Source organism: Python bivittatus, unplaced genomic scaffold, assembly GCF_059951505.1.
Source record: "Python bivittatus isolate LINGU-HERP-01145 unplaced genomic scaffold, Pbiv_v1 ctg000410_np1212, whole genome shotgun sequence".
Classification (NCBI taxonomy): domain Eukaryota; kingdom Metazoa; phylum Chordata; class Lepidosauria; order Squamata; family Pythonidae; genus Python; species Python bivittatus.
Window position 1 is genome coordinate 528,420 of NW_028277067.1, and position 16,977 is coordinate 545,396.

Genomic DNA, 16,977 nt, shown 5'->3' on the forward strand with positions numbered 1-16,977 from the left:
TTTGATTTCCAAAACATGCTGAACCTGTCAGACATGCTAGTATCTATATCATGTGGTCTTTGCATCTTCTTAGGAAGCTGTCTGGACTGAAGGAGCAAACAGGAGTAAGCGGTTTGTGATTTATCCCATGACTCACCACTGTTTTCTGTATCCCATGGATGTCTGTGCCACAGCATGAGCATATCTCTGCAAGCATGAAAAGGAGGGTCATATTCCTTTGCTGACCTTTGGCAAGCCCCTCCTTTCAAGACTCTCCCTCCCTCTAGTCTGTCTTCGCTGCCTTTCATTCTAGCTAGTTATAGTTCCAGAGAGTGGTTTGGAACTGGAACACCACTGCTTAGGCTCCTCTGTTTCTGCTGCTGCAAAGATGAATCAGAAAGCTCTTCTCTTCATGCTCTTTCTGGCCCTTCTAGCAGTTTTTGCTTTAGTGTGTGTCTTGTTGACCAGAGGTGGAAAGTATGTCAACTGTGCTTCCCCGTCTCAAGCTTTACCCAAGCATCGGAATAGCGAAAGGAGCTGGCTCTTTGCTGATCTATCACAAGAGGAAATAGTCCATGTAGTACAATATTTGAAATCCAACCTTGGAGCAACCTTGGAAGATGCTTCTCGTGCAAAGCCTTCTGATAACTGCATTTATTCTGTTGACTTGGAGTTGTCCCCTAAAGCAGAGACTTTGTCATTTCTGGATCATGGAGGAAGCCGCCCACCTAGACAGGCTCTGGCTGTAGTGTATTTTGGAAATCAGCCAGATCCAAATGTTACTGAATATGTGGTGGGCCCCCTCCCACAGCCAATGTATCACCGGGATGTGACAGTACAGAAGTATGGAGGACAAATGCCATATTATCGCAGGCCTCCACTGATTGCTGAACACAAGCAGATGGCCCACTTTCTGCACAGTACATTGTTCCCCACAGCCCCAAGCTTCATGCGTGAAGTACTGAACTATGATGGGACCAACCTAGCAGCAATGCCTACATCACCAAAGGGAATGAAATCTGGGGATCGTGCAACTTGGTTAGTCCTGTACCAGAATGTAACCGGCTACTTTTTACACCCAGTTGGGCTTGAAGTGCTTATAGACCACAGTAGCCTGGATATCTCCCACTGGATTGTGAAGAAAGTGTTTTATGGTGGCCAATACTACAGGGACATGGCACAGCTGGAGAGAGAATTCACAGAGGGACATATGCATGTGGAAAAGGTGAACAGAGTCCCCGCTGATGGGGGATTCTCCTCAATGAAGCCCAGGGTGCACCATGCCAACTTCAGTCCCCTGAATTATGAGCCTTTTGGACCACATTACAGTGTGAAAAACAACCAAGTCCATTCCTCATCCTGGAGTTTTGCCTACCGGATGGATTTGCACAGAGGACCACAGCTCTTTGACATTAGGTTCAAAAACGAAAGGATTGTGTATGAGCTCAGTGTGCAGGATACATTGTCCGTCTATGGTTCCAGCAACCCTGGTGGGATGTCTATTAGGTACATGGATGGGAGCTTTGGAATTGGAAAGTACTCGTCTCCTCTTATGCGAGGGCTTGACTGCCCTTATTCCGCTACCTATCTTGATGTTACCTTTTTCGCAGAAGTGGAAAGACCTATCATCACTCGTGATGCTATCTGTGTTTTTGAACAGGACATGGGGGTTCCATTTCGGCGTCACTTCTCCAAACTTCAGTCTCTCTATTATGGAGGGCTAAAAAGCACAGCACTCGTCTTTCGCTCTGTGTCCACCATTGGCAATTATGACTATGTCTGGGACTTCGTATTTTATCCAAATGGAGCAATTGAAAGCAAAGTCCGTGCCACTGGTTACATAAGTTCATCTTATTTCTACAATGATGGCCTAGATTATGGAAACAGAGTTGGGGACTACACTCTGGGAACAATTCATACCCACTTTGTTGGCTTCAAGCTGGATCTAGATGTTGGTGGTAAGTATGCAGATTTTCTGTCTCCATCAAGTGGATTACAAATCCTATTCTATTTTTGTTCTGTGCATTATGTTGGATACTATAAGATCTTGTAGCTACGTTTTTATCTTTGACAGAGGTTTGGATGAATTGCAGTATGTCCTTTGTGCTATTTAGGCTTATTGGGTGAAGACAGAGATTGCTATTCCAAGAGTATCAGCCTCTCTTCTTTTATGTTTATACTCCTACTGTAGCCTATCAATGAATTCACTGTCCTTTTCAGACTACTATACTGGCAAATCTTATAAGCTGTTCAGGCTTTGCACTGTTTGTAATTGCAGAGTAAGAAACAGGGGTCTGCTGCTAGGTATTGTCACTAATCTATCCCAGAAGACTCCTCTAGCTCCTTGACCCTCTGCTTTCAGAAATGATCTCTTGTTGATATATATTCCTTTTATGAGGCTCCAATGATCTATCATTTGCCATTTGGTTTCCAGATGATAGTGCTCCTGTCCTCTGAAGCTGGCCTTCTTTTGAGCTTCTTCTTAATAAGCAGAGGATACAACATTTTGGTTTTACTGTACACGTAGCCCCATCTGGCGACCCTCAGGTAAAATTTCTTCTTGCTTCCTTCTGACTGGAAGGCATATGTCCTTTCAGCCTGAAGATCCAAGTTCCAAATCATCATCCCCCACTAGGCCATTACAGCCAGTTCTGGGAAGGCGTCCTGAAGGAGAGACAGGAGGCTTCCCCATCTGGTTTCTTCTCTCCCCCTTCCCCCCAAACTATTACATCAGTTCTGTGAGAAGCAGCCTAGAAGTTTGCTTGTTTTTCAGAAATTTGCTTTGTATTTTTATTTACAAGTGTTTATACTGCTTGTAAGCCACTTTGAGAGATTTTTATCCCAAAAGGCAGGTTATAAATAATTGAAATAAATAAAGAAGCAGAGAATGGAAAAACTGCTAATTCAGTGTGGTCACTTAAGTTGCTTCTCTCTTTGGGTGCTTCCAGCCAGAAAGCTGTTAACCACAGAAAACGTTTATTTTTTCTGGAAGGAACAAACATCGCAGCAGTTTTAGAAATATTAAAGTTGTGATCTTTAGGCATTCATCATCTTGTAATCTTCTGTCCACAGAGCAGGCTGGATATTGAGATGGCAGTGTTGTTCTCCTTCCCCACCATTACAATAACAGCTACTAGGGAGTAAAAAGCACACTACTTTTGTCCCTCCCTCCCTCCCTTCCATGGGCTGCCCAAATTCACCAGAAACTAACATATAAAATCTAAAAGAGCCTTGCCATCCATCCTAAGCAAGATCTGGGGGAAAAGCCAGCTTTTCAAAGACTTCTTAAAAAATGTCGAGGGTGGAAACCATATAGATTTGTGGGAGGATGCTGTTCCAGAAGGCAGGCGCCATGCCAGAAAAGGCCTGTTTTCTGGATCCCTGAGGTGATGTTTAATTGACAGGACCAGGAGTGTGCCCACTCTATTTGATGATGCAGGATGGACAGAATCCATTGGAGATAGGCAGCCCCTCAGATAGCCAGGACCTTTGCCATGTAGGGCTTTATAGGTAATGACTATCATCTTGAATTACACCCAGAAGCAAACTGGCAGCCAGTGCAGCTCATGGAGTAGCAATTTTATTTGGGCATATTGTGACGTGCCCTTCTCTGCCTCCACTGCCATATCCTGGACCAGCTGCAGCTTCTGAGTGGTCTTCAAGGGCAGTCCCATGTAGATTATAGTGCAATAGTCCACATGCAAGGTGACTAGGGTGAGAATGATTGTCTGAAGGGGCCCCTGGTCCAAGAACAGGTGCAACTGGCATATCAGATGGGACTCTACAAATGCCTTCCTGACTACAGCTGCTGTGTACTCTTCAGGCAGGAGCTGTGAGTCCAGGAAATACCCTCAGATTGCACACCAGTCCTGAATGGGGAAAGACTAAAGACCATCTAGGACTAAATATGGAAAAATTCCAGGGCTGGACAGTCTAAATGCTCAGAGACATTAATTTTGTTGGGATTGAACCTGAGTCTGTCCTTTCCTATCCAGACCCCCATACCCTCCAGACACTAGGACAAGACTGGACAGCATCACTTGGATAGCCCAGGACTGAGATATACAACTGGATATCACTAGCATACTAATGATACCTGGCCCCAAACTGGTAGATATTTAAATGTTAAACAGAAATGGCAAGAATGTCAAGCCCTGAGCCATCCCACAGGTTAGGAGCCTTGACCCTCAACCTCTCCCCAGCATCAACTGGAACCACCCACAGAGCAAGGAGGAGAACCACTGTAGAATGGTGCCTCCACCCTTAATCCCAATAGGTGGCCCAGAAAGTCCATGGTATCATTGATGGTACTGAAAGTCACTGAGGGACCAAGGAGAACCAAGATAGTGGACCTCCCATCTCAAAGGCCATCTAAAAGTGTGATCAGTGCTGTCACCATGCTATGCCCTAATCTGAAGGCCAACTGAAAAGAGTCCAGATAATCTCTTTACTCCAGGGCCCTCTGAAGCTGCAGCCTGACCACCTTCTCAAAAACCTTCCCTAAAAGGAGAAGATTGAAGACTGGACAGATGCCTGGAATTGTTGGGTCCACAATGATTTTTTGAGGAGGGGACATACCATCCATTCTTACCATGGTGTTGGGCATCTTGCATTCTCCATTCCCCCTCTTCTCTCATTTTTTGAAGTTGTTGCCTGCTTGCTCAATAACATTCTTGTTCAAACCCCAGACAGGAGATAGCTTAACTTTTTCACTTTGCTGTTCCAACAAAAAATGTACACGGGCAACTTTTTTTTAATGTTTAATAAAACATTAAACAATGCCATTATTGAACAACAATTCCATTATTCCAAACTTCTCTTTCACATTTTTATCCACTGTAATACCATGCAAAGGATTACAATTAAGCTTCCTTGCACTTAAACAGTTAGTTAAACAGTTAGTTGAACAGCCGTCAGATTCACAGCAGGATCTAGTCAGTTCCATAATATCATCTTTTGAATTTCAGCCCCGGCAATCAAAATTAGAGAATGGCTGAGTGGATTAAAAGGCCAGACTGTTTCCCTTCACAGCAAGATATTCTGTACCTAAAACATGAACAAATAACATTCCACCCTAAACAGATTGCTTGTAAGAATTCTTACAATCTTAAACGTTTACTCCAAATGCATCTTCCAGAAGTTTTGAACCATTTTACTTTTATCTTGACCACAATTGATAGGGAAGCCAGTAATTCACCATCACCATTTTTCAGATTTTTTTTACATATATTCTTAAATTAAATTTCTGATTTATATAGTTCAATTGACATCTGGCTCTTTTAGATCCTTTTTTTCCTTTCTCCTCCCAGCAAAAATGTCAGAGCTGCTCAAGGAGAACAATAACGGGGTTCTGCAGGTTTTAATTCAGCTGATTGCCTGGTGTCTCTTCTTCCTGCCCCACCCCTTGAACCCAGTAAATCAGTAACCATAATAAATATATAGATTTTTCAAAAAATTCTTAGCCCTTCAATTAACTATTTATGGGAAGTGTAAACAATACTAAAAAGTGCCACTGACACCATGAGAATGATCCCGCAGCAGGATAAATTCAGTCTAATAGGTGAAATCGCCTTCAAGTTGAACCCGGTTTCTGCTGACCTGTGGACCCATCTTTGGCAACAATATGGAGGTGACCTTTCATTGCCTTCTTCCAGGACATCTTTTCAACTGCCCAGTCTAGGTTACAACCCTAGTATTTCTTGGTGGCCTCCCATGCAAGTACTAGTTTTTGGAGATAGCCAAGGTTAGCTCAATGCTGCCACCTAGCTGGGTGAACTGGCCAGTGATTAAAGCGCAAAAGAACGAAAAAGGCTAAGCAGCTCAGTGAGAACATAGCATAGGAGCAAATAATGAAAAAGCTCGCTCTGTAGTTGGTGGAGGCACATGGACAAAGTTCCCAAATATTATCTTGGTCTACTGTTGGGGTCTCCAGCATGGCACCCTCAGGATGTGCTGGGACTTTAATTCTCAGCATTCCCAGCAAGTTGGGAAGCAGGGCTGTTTGGAAGGGGTTCAGAAATTCTCAGAAATGGCCTAGGACTGATATTTTGGCAAGAGGGCTAATAGTTAGAATGCCAAGAACTGAAAAAAGTTAACGATATCTAATCATTTTAAGGCTGTAAGGTTTAGCAAGTTTCTGTGTCAGTCAGTCTTGGTTCTAACCCTTGCTGAAGTAAATCTTTCTGCAGAATGATTCTCTTGGGTTGTGTTTATTCTGGATAGGAAAGAAAACTTTGACAACACAAACATAGATGTGCCTGAAGAGAGGAAGTGGATTTAAGAGAAAGTTATGAAAAAATACCCTTTATTATGACTAGTTTTGGAACATAACAATGCAAAAGGTTTTTCCCTATTCTGAACATTTTTCCGTTTCTGGTGGCTGTACTGACTGCTTTGCCCATGAACAAAACACAAGGCCAGTTTTAGGTCACTCCCAGGCAGCTTCAGATGCTGGAATGATTCTGAATAGGTTGACCAACCGTTGCTCACCTTTGCGACCCTCCACTGGCAGTTGCCTCACCCTTCATTGGTGTCTCCCCCACTGCCTGTCAGAACTGATGAAATCCCTCCCCATCCATCCACGGAAAGAATAAAAAAATATATTTATTTATTTATATTTCAAATTTAGTCACCTCCCATCTCACTCAAGAGTGACTCTGGGCGGTTGTTGTTTCCCTTCCTGTCCATGATCTGGTGTTGCTGGTATTTCCCTTCCTGTCCATGATCTATTTGTCTCTTATGAATAAAACACAAACCCTTTGAACCTAGATAGCTGGCTTGTGGTGGCCATCCTGGATGTGGGGCGGAAATGCTATTGGGAGCCTTGGGGATGCCTGGTGAAAGCAGGATTTGCCTATGAAGAGATGATGATCCTCACTGCTCTCCAAGCGGAGTAACGCGTAAAACTCCATTAAACTCTCTTCCGCCTTCTCTCACAGATACACAAATGCAAAAGATAGGAAGCCAATTAACCAAAAGAGTGATTAAGGGGTGTCCTCATGGGGGGTCAAAAAAGTCAAGATGGCAGCTACAACCATGTGATTGAGGCCCTGCCCCTTTTTTGTGTGTGTCACCCATGGGTCACCCATGTGTGTCACCCATGTAATGAGCATAAAAGCTGGTGAGATTTCAATCAGGCAGTCACAGCTGCCCTCTTGATTTTTCGATGTATGCTTCATCATTTTTTTTTTTTCATTACTTCATTACATTACAGTTCTTACTAGATGCCTGAGATTGGCAGAAAACAATACCAGCATGATTTAAGTTATCCTCATTGCTGATTGCTACCTTACCTCTACTGCCTCCAATCACTGGAGTCACCTGACCTCCCGCCAAGGTGATGGGGGACTGAGTTCACAGAAATACTATACATCTCAAGGCTATCCTTGGGCAGTGTCAGAATAAGGGGGAAAATACTACTCTTTAATCTCCCTAATCTGTGCACTGTTGTACTAATTTGGATGGGGATTGCATACATTTTCTTGGAAGTATGCAAGAAATGAGGAAAGTGTACACTGTTTATATAAGCAATGGAAATCAAACTGACAATCCTTTCTGCTTTTTGAAGACAACTAAAAAATTACAAAATTATCTAAATTGGAATGTGAAATTGACTAGAAAACGGGCATTCTGAGGGAGCTTAATAGAATTCACAACCTATTTTTTTCTATCTTTATCTTAATTGCAATCTTCTAATCCTGAACTTCAGGCCTTTCAAAAGCAGAGTGGTGGATAAGGAGTCAGCTCAAGTAACTTTTTAAATTCAGGTGGTCCTTAGATTACAGCCACTCATTCAGTGACCATTCAGAGTTATGACAGCGCTGAACGAGGGGGATTTACGACCGGTCCACAAAGTTGCGGTTGTCGCAGTGTCCCCGCAGACACATGATCACAATTTGGGCACTTGGCAACTGGCTTGCAGTTATGACGGTTGCAGTATCCCGCAGTCATGTGATCACCATGGGGAACCTTCCCTGCCAGCTTCCCACAAGTAAAGTCAATGGGGAAGCAGGCAGGAGGTTGCAAGTCACTCCTACCACTTTTTCACCTGCCTACACTCCGTAGCACCTGCCCACAGCACCTGCCCACCCATGCTTCATAGCGCCCATCCGTGGCACCCACCCACTCACCTGAGGCACCTGCCCACCTGCGCTCTGTAGTGCCCACCCCCAGCACCCACCACCCCACGCCCATAGCTCTTGCCCATTGGGCTGCTTGCGTGGGACTTCCACCTCTTCCCACGTCACAGTCATGTGAGGTCCTTGCTTAACAACTTGCATGGTTACAACAGCAACTGGCACTGCTGGGATTGCCGTTGCTAAGCGACATCGTCATGTGACATCGTGCTTTATGACTGCATTGCTTGGTGATGGAAATCATGGTCCCAATTGCCTAGGACTACCTGTCAAGAGGTGCTTGAATGTATCTACTGGAAGTACAGAGTTGAAAAGCTGTTAAGAAAGCAGGCAGCTACTTTGAAATATCAGGGGAGGAGAAGCATGGAGAAAGGGAAGAACAGAGCACTGGCTTCAAAATGGGAGGAATGGAAGGGATTACCGCTACTGACTCAGCAAAATCTTGCCCACTGTGTGAATGGAACATGGTTTGTTCATTGTGGTCAATGACCAGTCAGTGTGACAGAAAAATACAAGACACTAAACAGTAGAACAGTAGGTATGAGGACCATGAAAATATATAAGTGCCAAGTGCTAAAATCAAATAAAATTGTCAAAATTGTTAATTGTCAAAAAAAAAAAAAGTAAAAGAAGATGTTGTTTACTGTTGAGAGCACATTTAAATATATTTGTACAATCAACAATAAATTCATCTTTAATATTGCAGAGGGAACAGTTAACAGTCTTGGGGGTGCTATGGATTTGATAGGTGTATTTGTATATTGGATATCAGCTGAGATTGAGTTTTCATAGCTGCGGCACAACATTTTACAATTGAGTAAGTAACATTGGTCAGGCAGTCTGAGAGAAAACATAAGATGTATCCCTCATCTTCTCTACCTGGCAATCCTTTAAAAAGGGAAAGATTACGATGTCTTTTTTTTTTTTTTTATCCATTCAATCGTGTCCAATTCTCGGAGACTGCCTGGACAAGTCCCTGCAATTTCCTTGGCAAGGTTTGTCAGAAGTGGTTTGCCCTTGCCTCCTTCCTAGGGCTGAGAGAAAGTGACTGGCCCAAGGTCACCCAGCTGGCTTTGTGCCTAGGCTGAACTCATGGTCTCCCAGTTCCTAGCCTGATGCCTTAACCACCATACCAAACTGGCTCTGTATGATGTCTAATAGGTCCCCCTAAAAATTACAGTATAATAAAATGTATTCCACATCCTCAATTGCCCGAGAACCGAAGGGCAGAGCCATTCCAGATAAGGGATCTTGTAGTGTCTACCCTCAGTAACAGCTGAGGGGAAGGCCCACAGCCTAGTTAGAGAAAAAGCTCTGTGTTGGGTAGAGTTTGTCAAAAATTAGCAATAGTTGCCTGGGCTGGAACTATAGGAGAACCACCATTGTTTGAGCTACCTTGCACCAAAGCTGATCACGTGTTGCCACTTTGTGTCAAGGGTTCTCTGTTTTATGGTCTTGCTAGCTTGATCATAGACCAGTGATTGGAGGGCTTCCCATGAAAAGCCATATAGGGCCAATTTGCCCTGATACTCGATTTCCACTGTGAATGTAAGCTGTTTCTCATTATTAGGGTAAATGATCTAGCTGGGCTAAACATCAGTTTCAGCCAAGATCTGAGAATAACCATCTAGATCTGAGACTCCACTCCTGCAACTCCCAGTTCTTATGGCAACACTGGAGACACATTTAGGAATTCACAGAATCAGTCTTAAAAATCTATATTGTACCCTCTATTGGGGCAATTTTTAAAATAAATTTTATTAAAAGTTTTACAAAGAACATAGAAACTAACACGAACTGATAAAGAGTAAGAAAAACAAAGAAAGAAAAAGAGAAGAAAGAAGAAGAAGTGCAGGGAGAACAAAAAAAAGAAGAAACATCCAATTTCTGCTGCAGCAAATATAAGTACGATTACAAAATTAACTCTTACTCTGATTACAAGAAAAAGCTCACTTTTTTTCTCTTGTTCAGTTTCTATTGCCACAAATCATAAGTGCTTTTTTCCCCATTTCATGCAAAAAGTCTATAAGGGGTTTAAATAAATATAGATATTGTGTTTTTTTTCTCTAATCAAAGAAGTTAATTTAGCCATCTCTGAAAAGTTCCATCATCTTCACCAGTCATTCCTCTATTGTGGGTAGTGTTGAATCTCCATTTTTGAGCATATAACACTCTTGCTGCAATTGTCATGTATAAAAACAAAGTTCCATGACTTTTTTCTAATTGCCTGTCTGTTAGTCCCAAAAGAAAAGTCTCTGGTTTCAACTATACTTTAAACTTTAAAATCTTCTGAATTAATGTATGAATTTGTATCCAAATTTTTTTGGCCTTTTTACATGTCCACCAAACATGGAAAAATGTCCCTTCATGTTGTTCACATTTCCAGCAAAGATTCAAAGTACCTTTATATATTCTAGACAATTTCTCTGGTGACAAATACCAACGATACATCATATTATAAACATTCTCTTTAAGGCTAGAAGATAATGTAAATTTCAATCCTTTGAACCACATATTTTCCCATTGATTCATTTATATATTGTAGCCAATTTTTTTAGTCCATTTTATCATACATTCTTTCGCTTGTTCTTCTATCTCATATTTCAGCAAACATTTATACATTTTTGCAATAACATGGTCATCATTAGTACATCTACTGGGGCAAATTTTGTATAGGGCCCCAACAGCACATCATCAAGTAGTTGTGCCATTACTTTGGCTTCATATCGTCTTGGGGCAGTGGGGATGTACTGCCCATCCCAGGAATTGGAAAAAGAGAAAATGGCCATACTGCTTATTTAAGCCATTTGGGATAAGTAATTCAGATGAACTTCTCCCTCCTAGATTTATGCAAGGTTGTACCTTAATAGTTAAAAGATTTGACTTGATCAATTTTGTTACTGTTAATGAACTAATTATACTCTTTTGCTTTCCTAGTAAAGGTCATTACTTTTGTTTTCTGGTAGTTAATTAACAGTTCCCAGTCTTCACAATAGTGTATGAGTGCTTTTAGAGTTCTTCGCAACAGCTGTGAAAGGATAACCTTATCCGCATAAAGGAGGATTGCGATATGCCTCTCAGCTAATTTAGGGGGATGAAAATCCCGGTTGTTAAGGTAAGAGACTATCAAGTTGTTATAAAAATTAAAAAGCAGTGGAGCAAAGACAAATCCTTGTTAAACATCTGGGGTTAGAGGGATTGAATCAGTTTACAGCATGGGTGGCTGGGGAATTCTGGGAGTTGAAGTCCACTTATCTTGAAGTTGCCAAGGTTGAGAAACACTGGTTCACAGTATTGACCTTGAGCATTGCACCTAGCTCTCAGGCCAGTATGACTGTAGAGATCATTAATAAAAGGGGTCTTCTCTTTATATGGGTGGCCAACAATCTCTTCCATAGAATTTCTCCTGATATGGTATCAAAAGCTGATTTTAAGTCTGTGAAGGCTGCATGCAATGGGATTTTAAGGCTATGGGCATTTTTTTCTGCTAGGCGGTATAGGATCATTGCTTGATCAACTGTGCATCTATCTTCTTTAAACCCTGCTTGTTCTTCCATTAAGATGCTATAATCTTCTGTTCAATCCATAGGGGTTTTTCATATGTGAAACTCATAAATATTTATATATGAAGCATATAAACATTCATCTGCATGCATTTTACTATGTTCAGGAAGCTAACTGGGCAACAGTTGGTAGGATCCTTCGTTTGCCCTTTCTTATATATCAGAACAATAATTGCCATAGCCCAGTCTTTTGGGATGTCAATAGTGTTACTGGCAAATGTAACAAGACTGCCAGCATGGAAGCCTACCAACCTCTGTAACTTTTAAAGACCTTGGCCAGTATGTGGCCACTACCAGGATCAATTACCTCACCTCCCCAATAGACACCATTTGATAGGGTTTAATGATGTACAGTATTAGAATCTTGATTAATTTTCTGCCCATATTGTAACCAAAACTAAGCTTCCCACACAGCTGCAAATATATGGCAATGAAGCTTTGTAAATGAATTTTGAGCCATCATGCACCAAAAGTGGTTAAGCACCAGGCCAGAAACCAGGAGACTGTGAGTTCTAGTTCTGCCGTAGGCATGAAAGCTGGCTGGGTGACTTTGGGCCAGTCACTCTCTCTCAGTCCAACTCACCTCACAGGGTTGTTGTTGTGGGGAAAATAGGAGGAGGAAGGAGTATTAGGTATGTTCGCTGCCTTGAGTTATTTATAAAAATAATAAAGGCAGAATAAAAAATCTAAGAAAAAACGTTTGGGAGTCATTAGATTTTACAACTCTGATCAATTGATGCCAACTTTCTATACAGGCCTTCTGTTTTTTTCTTGGAAATTAATTATTTGTTCTTATGTTCTTTTATCTGAAGGGCATTATTTTAATATATGATTTTATATTTTGTATATATATTTAACATGCATGTAATAGTGCACTCTATCTTATTTATAAAGGATCAACTTGCTTTGTAAAGAGCACAGCATTTCTTTCCCCCACCTTATCTCTTTGTTGAATGCCTGACTGCCTTCCAAGAGAGCACACCATTCCCCCATCCCATTTCCTTTAGAAGCAATTAGCCAGATGCCTGACTGAACAAGTAAGCTATAAATTAGATTTGTACCGGGCAGGCAGAGACACCAAATTCTAAAGAAGTTACAAAGAAGGCCAGAAGAAATTCCAAAGAGGAACAAAGAAGAGATAAGGACCGATTTGGGCTATTCCCTTGGTAACAGAAGAAGAAAGTTGAGCTCACTTTCTTCTTCTGGGATCCACCTTTTTCCCCCCCTTAGACCATCCCTGCATTTCCTTATATGGGGATGAGGGGATGTACAATTCGATTACGTTTGTGGATGTCTATAAAATCTTTGTTTGTTTTGCAAGGGGTGGTTCTTTTCAACACTTTGCCACGGTGTTGAATGACCCATCCAGATGTTTCTTGGCCCAATAAAACATTTGTTAGATAAAATGCCTCATCTCAAGTTAATTTGGTTCTCTAAACTTGGGTAAACGAATAAACAAAGGCTAGTGCCTAACATATCAATAGATTTTTTGAGAAATGAGATGTGCATTCTTCTGGTACAGGGCATAACAGCTAATGAGGTCTTTCTTGACCTGAACACATTCTAGATCAAACTGAGGTTTAGGCCATGGCTTCTTAAGATATAAGCTGTTCATCACCTCTCCCTACAAGGGGCCCTGAAGAGCTTCAATCAGAGTTTTTAACTCTGCTAAGCTGCTGATTAAAGTAGATTAAAGCAGGTTTGTTGTATGTGGCATGAGTAGAGGAACTGGGAGATGGCTTTATTCAGTCCATTTGGCCTTCCTGTTCCAGTACATATCTTCAAGGTTGGTTTGATTAAATTTGTCACAGTATGTGCAAGTTAGAGGGAGCTGTAAATTTAAAATCAGTGGGTCACTATACATCATTTCTTGGAATGAACTTAGTGAGGTAAGCACATTTTTTGAAACAATTAACTAATCAGTTATGCTTGCGCCCAGTCCCCAAAAGATGTATTCTGTGGGGAAGTCACCTTCCGTTGCTCATTTTGAATATAAAAGCTTAGGCGGTAGGTCTGTTGAGACAGTCTTGTCAACATACAGTAATTAGAAGTACTGTATTGTCTAAATTTGCATTCCATGAAGGTGTTCCCTGTTGAGTCAGGTGGGTCGAGTCATCAGATCCCAGTCTGGCATTAAAGTCTCCAATTAAAACAAGTGCTGTGGGGAACAATAACGCTTTAATATAGATCTCAGATTTGCTCCAGCTGGTCTTATATAGAGATTTTTAAGTAGCAGAGTAGAGGGAGATGTTGGTTATTAGAAAAACTGGTAGCAACAAAGGTGAGGCAGACAGCCATTGCCAGTTGGTCACATGCTGGTAAAGGATGGGGAGCAGTACACATAGATGTAAATATCATTGTATCTGGGCCTTCCTCTTCATGGGTGTGGTGGGATTGCCTTTACGGTGAATGTATCATAGCCATGAAAGTCAAGATCTTCTGCCAGCCAGGCTTTCTGCATTATGTCATAGCTAGATAAGGCATTTCCAAGAGCAAAATGGTTTCGTTTATTGTTCCACCCAGCAATATTCTAAGAAATAAAAGCTATGGAGCTGAGGGCAGAAGACAATGTAGTTTGAATAAACAGTGTAGTTCCCTTCAGTCTGTCTTCTTTGGAGTATCCATATTCTCTCTCCGATTCTGAAATGAGCTGAGGTAGTCTGTACAGAGCAGCCTCATAAGGATGGGGTTGCTTTTTTCCCTCTTACTTTGTAATTCCCTTACTTTTTAGCCTCTAAATCCATAAATCATCTTCTTTCAACAAAAAGTCCATATAAAGTTTCCAGTCTTTCAAAAAAAAGTCTTTTATCATTTTTTCCCTAACCAAACTGGTCAGCTTTGCCATTTCCTCAAACTCTGTCAATTTTATAGTCCAGTCTTCTGCTGTGGGTATTTCATTATTCTTCCATCTTTGTGCATACAGTAATCTTGCTGCAGTTACCAAAAACAAGAGGGAGGGGAAAGAGTAAGATGGCAGCTGCTTGATAGAAAGAAGGGTAGAAGTCATAATTCTATTTTCTTTCTTTCTTTCTTTCTTTCTTTCTTTCTTTCTTTCTTTCTTTCTTTCTCTCTCTCTCTCTCTCTCTCTCTCTCTCCCCCCTTTTTTTCCTCTTTTTCTTATCTTTCCTTTATTTTTTTTAAACGTTCGTTGTATTTAAAAATTCCAATTAAAAATAAATTTTGAAAAATGATTATGGAGTTGCAGCAGCATTAGGGATTTGCTAAACGGGGGACTTCCAGCCCTATGGTGTTTGTCATCCTGGTATAAAAAGTTATCGGGAGAGGTCATCAACTCTGTCTCTGCAGCTATAGGCTCTCTAGTAGATTTGGGGTGATGCTGCCAAATTGCAGAGCTACATAATGTTGAAAATTTGATAAGAACATCAGAGTGAGAGGAACTAACAGGCAACAACCCCAAGTGTGAATCTAGGACAGGATCTCTAGCATCAGTTAATTGAGGTAACTGAAGATCTTGAGGGGCTTTTGAGATTAGTGGGGCATTATACTTCTGCCTTAGTGTCCATTGTAGATCCTTAATCAAATCAGGGTGACATACTACTTTGGTGGTTTTATATCTGGAACCAGTTTAGTGTTGCTATCAGCAGCAGCAGAGTCAGGGGAAACCAGGTCTATCAAAAGTTTTGCAGCAATACATGTAGCCAACAGTACTTGTTAAAGGCTGTCCAATTTTCTCAGAATTTCCTTCTGTTTGCCATCTGGTAATATTCTGAAAAAGTTAACCAGACAGTGTCTGCTACCTCCTATGGAATTTTTTCCTCTGCAGTAATCTCTGTATGGGCTTTGACTTGCCAAGGACTGTGAAAGCATTGAGTTGTTGTCAATTAGCAAATCACCCTTAATTTTCATAGAGTCAGGCTCTGCTTGGGATGTACTGTAGCTTTAAAGAGAGAATGTACATCTTCATCACAGGAAACCCCGTGTTGGGAAAATCTAGAAAGTGTGTAGAAAAGGCTTCAATTTTTTGCAGCATTAAGGGTGTTGTCGGTTGGTAGAAAAAGAATATAAAATGTTATTAGTGCCTGCTGTACTTGGTAGCCATTCAACTGTATATAGCTCTATCTGGAAAGACTGGCAACTAAGAAGTCGACTCAGGGACAAGATGATAGCTTTTGGAGGGTCCAATAATTGATATTACTTCTGTTGAGAATTCTTCTCAATGCAGTCTAGCTGTTTTGAAGTGCACAGTTGCTCTCAGCTAAGCCCTCCCTTTCTCTGAAGCCCAGCGTTGGAAGATCGAGGTGTTCTTGGATTACTTTCTTTTCTTTTTCCCTTTCCAAAACTAATCATGGGATGTTTCTGTCTTAGCCCCACATCTCAGGTTTTTACAGATACGATCAACCTTTCTACTTGGCTTTGTGCAATTATCTCAAAGGCGGTTCTCAGTGAATCCACTTTTGTTCAACTGACAACAGAAATAGAAAATACCACCTGTGCTGGCTCAGCCACAAATTCTTTGGTGAAATGGTTATCTGGATCTGCTGTAGTTGCATCAAAAAGGGAGCTCAGCGAGAGTGAGAAATCTTTCTGTGGCTCAATTTCAACTTGTGGGAGGGAAGAAGCATCTAACAATCTGCTTCTAAATCCCAGCTTGGGGGACCATTTACAATCAATAGTAGTGGTATGCATAGGACTTGCAATCCTTAATTCTAATTACAGATTTAGGCAGGTAGTCCTCCGCTTTGGATTGCTTTGATGGTTTCTATAAAGTTGACATGCGGGGACTTATCCTTTGTCTTTTCTATTTTTCCCATTGGTCCTTATTTGTCCTTATTTTCCCAAGGATCTTTGTTGTCCCCTATTTCAGTATCAGAACTATGTGCTAAAATAGTGTTCTGTTCTTTCTCAAGTTCAGGGGGGTACAAGTGAGACTGATAGAGAAGCAAAACAAAAAAGTTAAGCGGAGCTTATTAAAGAGCTGCTGTTTCATCACCATTTTGGGTCCTCCTATCATGAAACATAGTGAAACACCCCCCACCCCCAGTAATGGCAGACTTCCTGCAGCATGGATGATCATTTACAATTCCATTTCTAGCATTCAGCAGAAATGTGGTGTTTACAATAGTTAAGAGCCTTCTATATGGAAGCCCCCTCCTCTATGCTTTTTTTAAAAAAGGCCTTTCCACACACAGATGCTTCCTGACAGCCTTGTTTACATAAAGATAAGAGCCCCTTTTATCTTCCATGGGAAATATATGTTTCTTTCCCATTGCAGTGAAACATCAGAATTTCCTGAACTTCACCTACCGTACTATAGGGAAGTCATGAAAATTCCAAGAAAA

The 16,977-nt window shown here is 41.3% G+C and overlaps 1 pseudogene; it reads left to right on the plus strand.

The window, feature by feature from the left end:
- The first annotated feature begins 332 nt into the window (after window positions 1-332).
- On the plus strand, window positions 333-2,032 carry LOC103048718 (amine oxidase [copper-containing] 3 pseudogene; annotated as a pseudogene).
- Window positions 2,033-16,977: the final 14,945 nt, after the last annotated feature.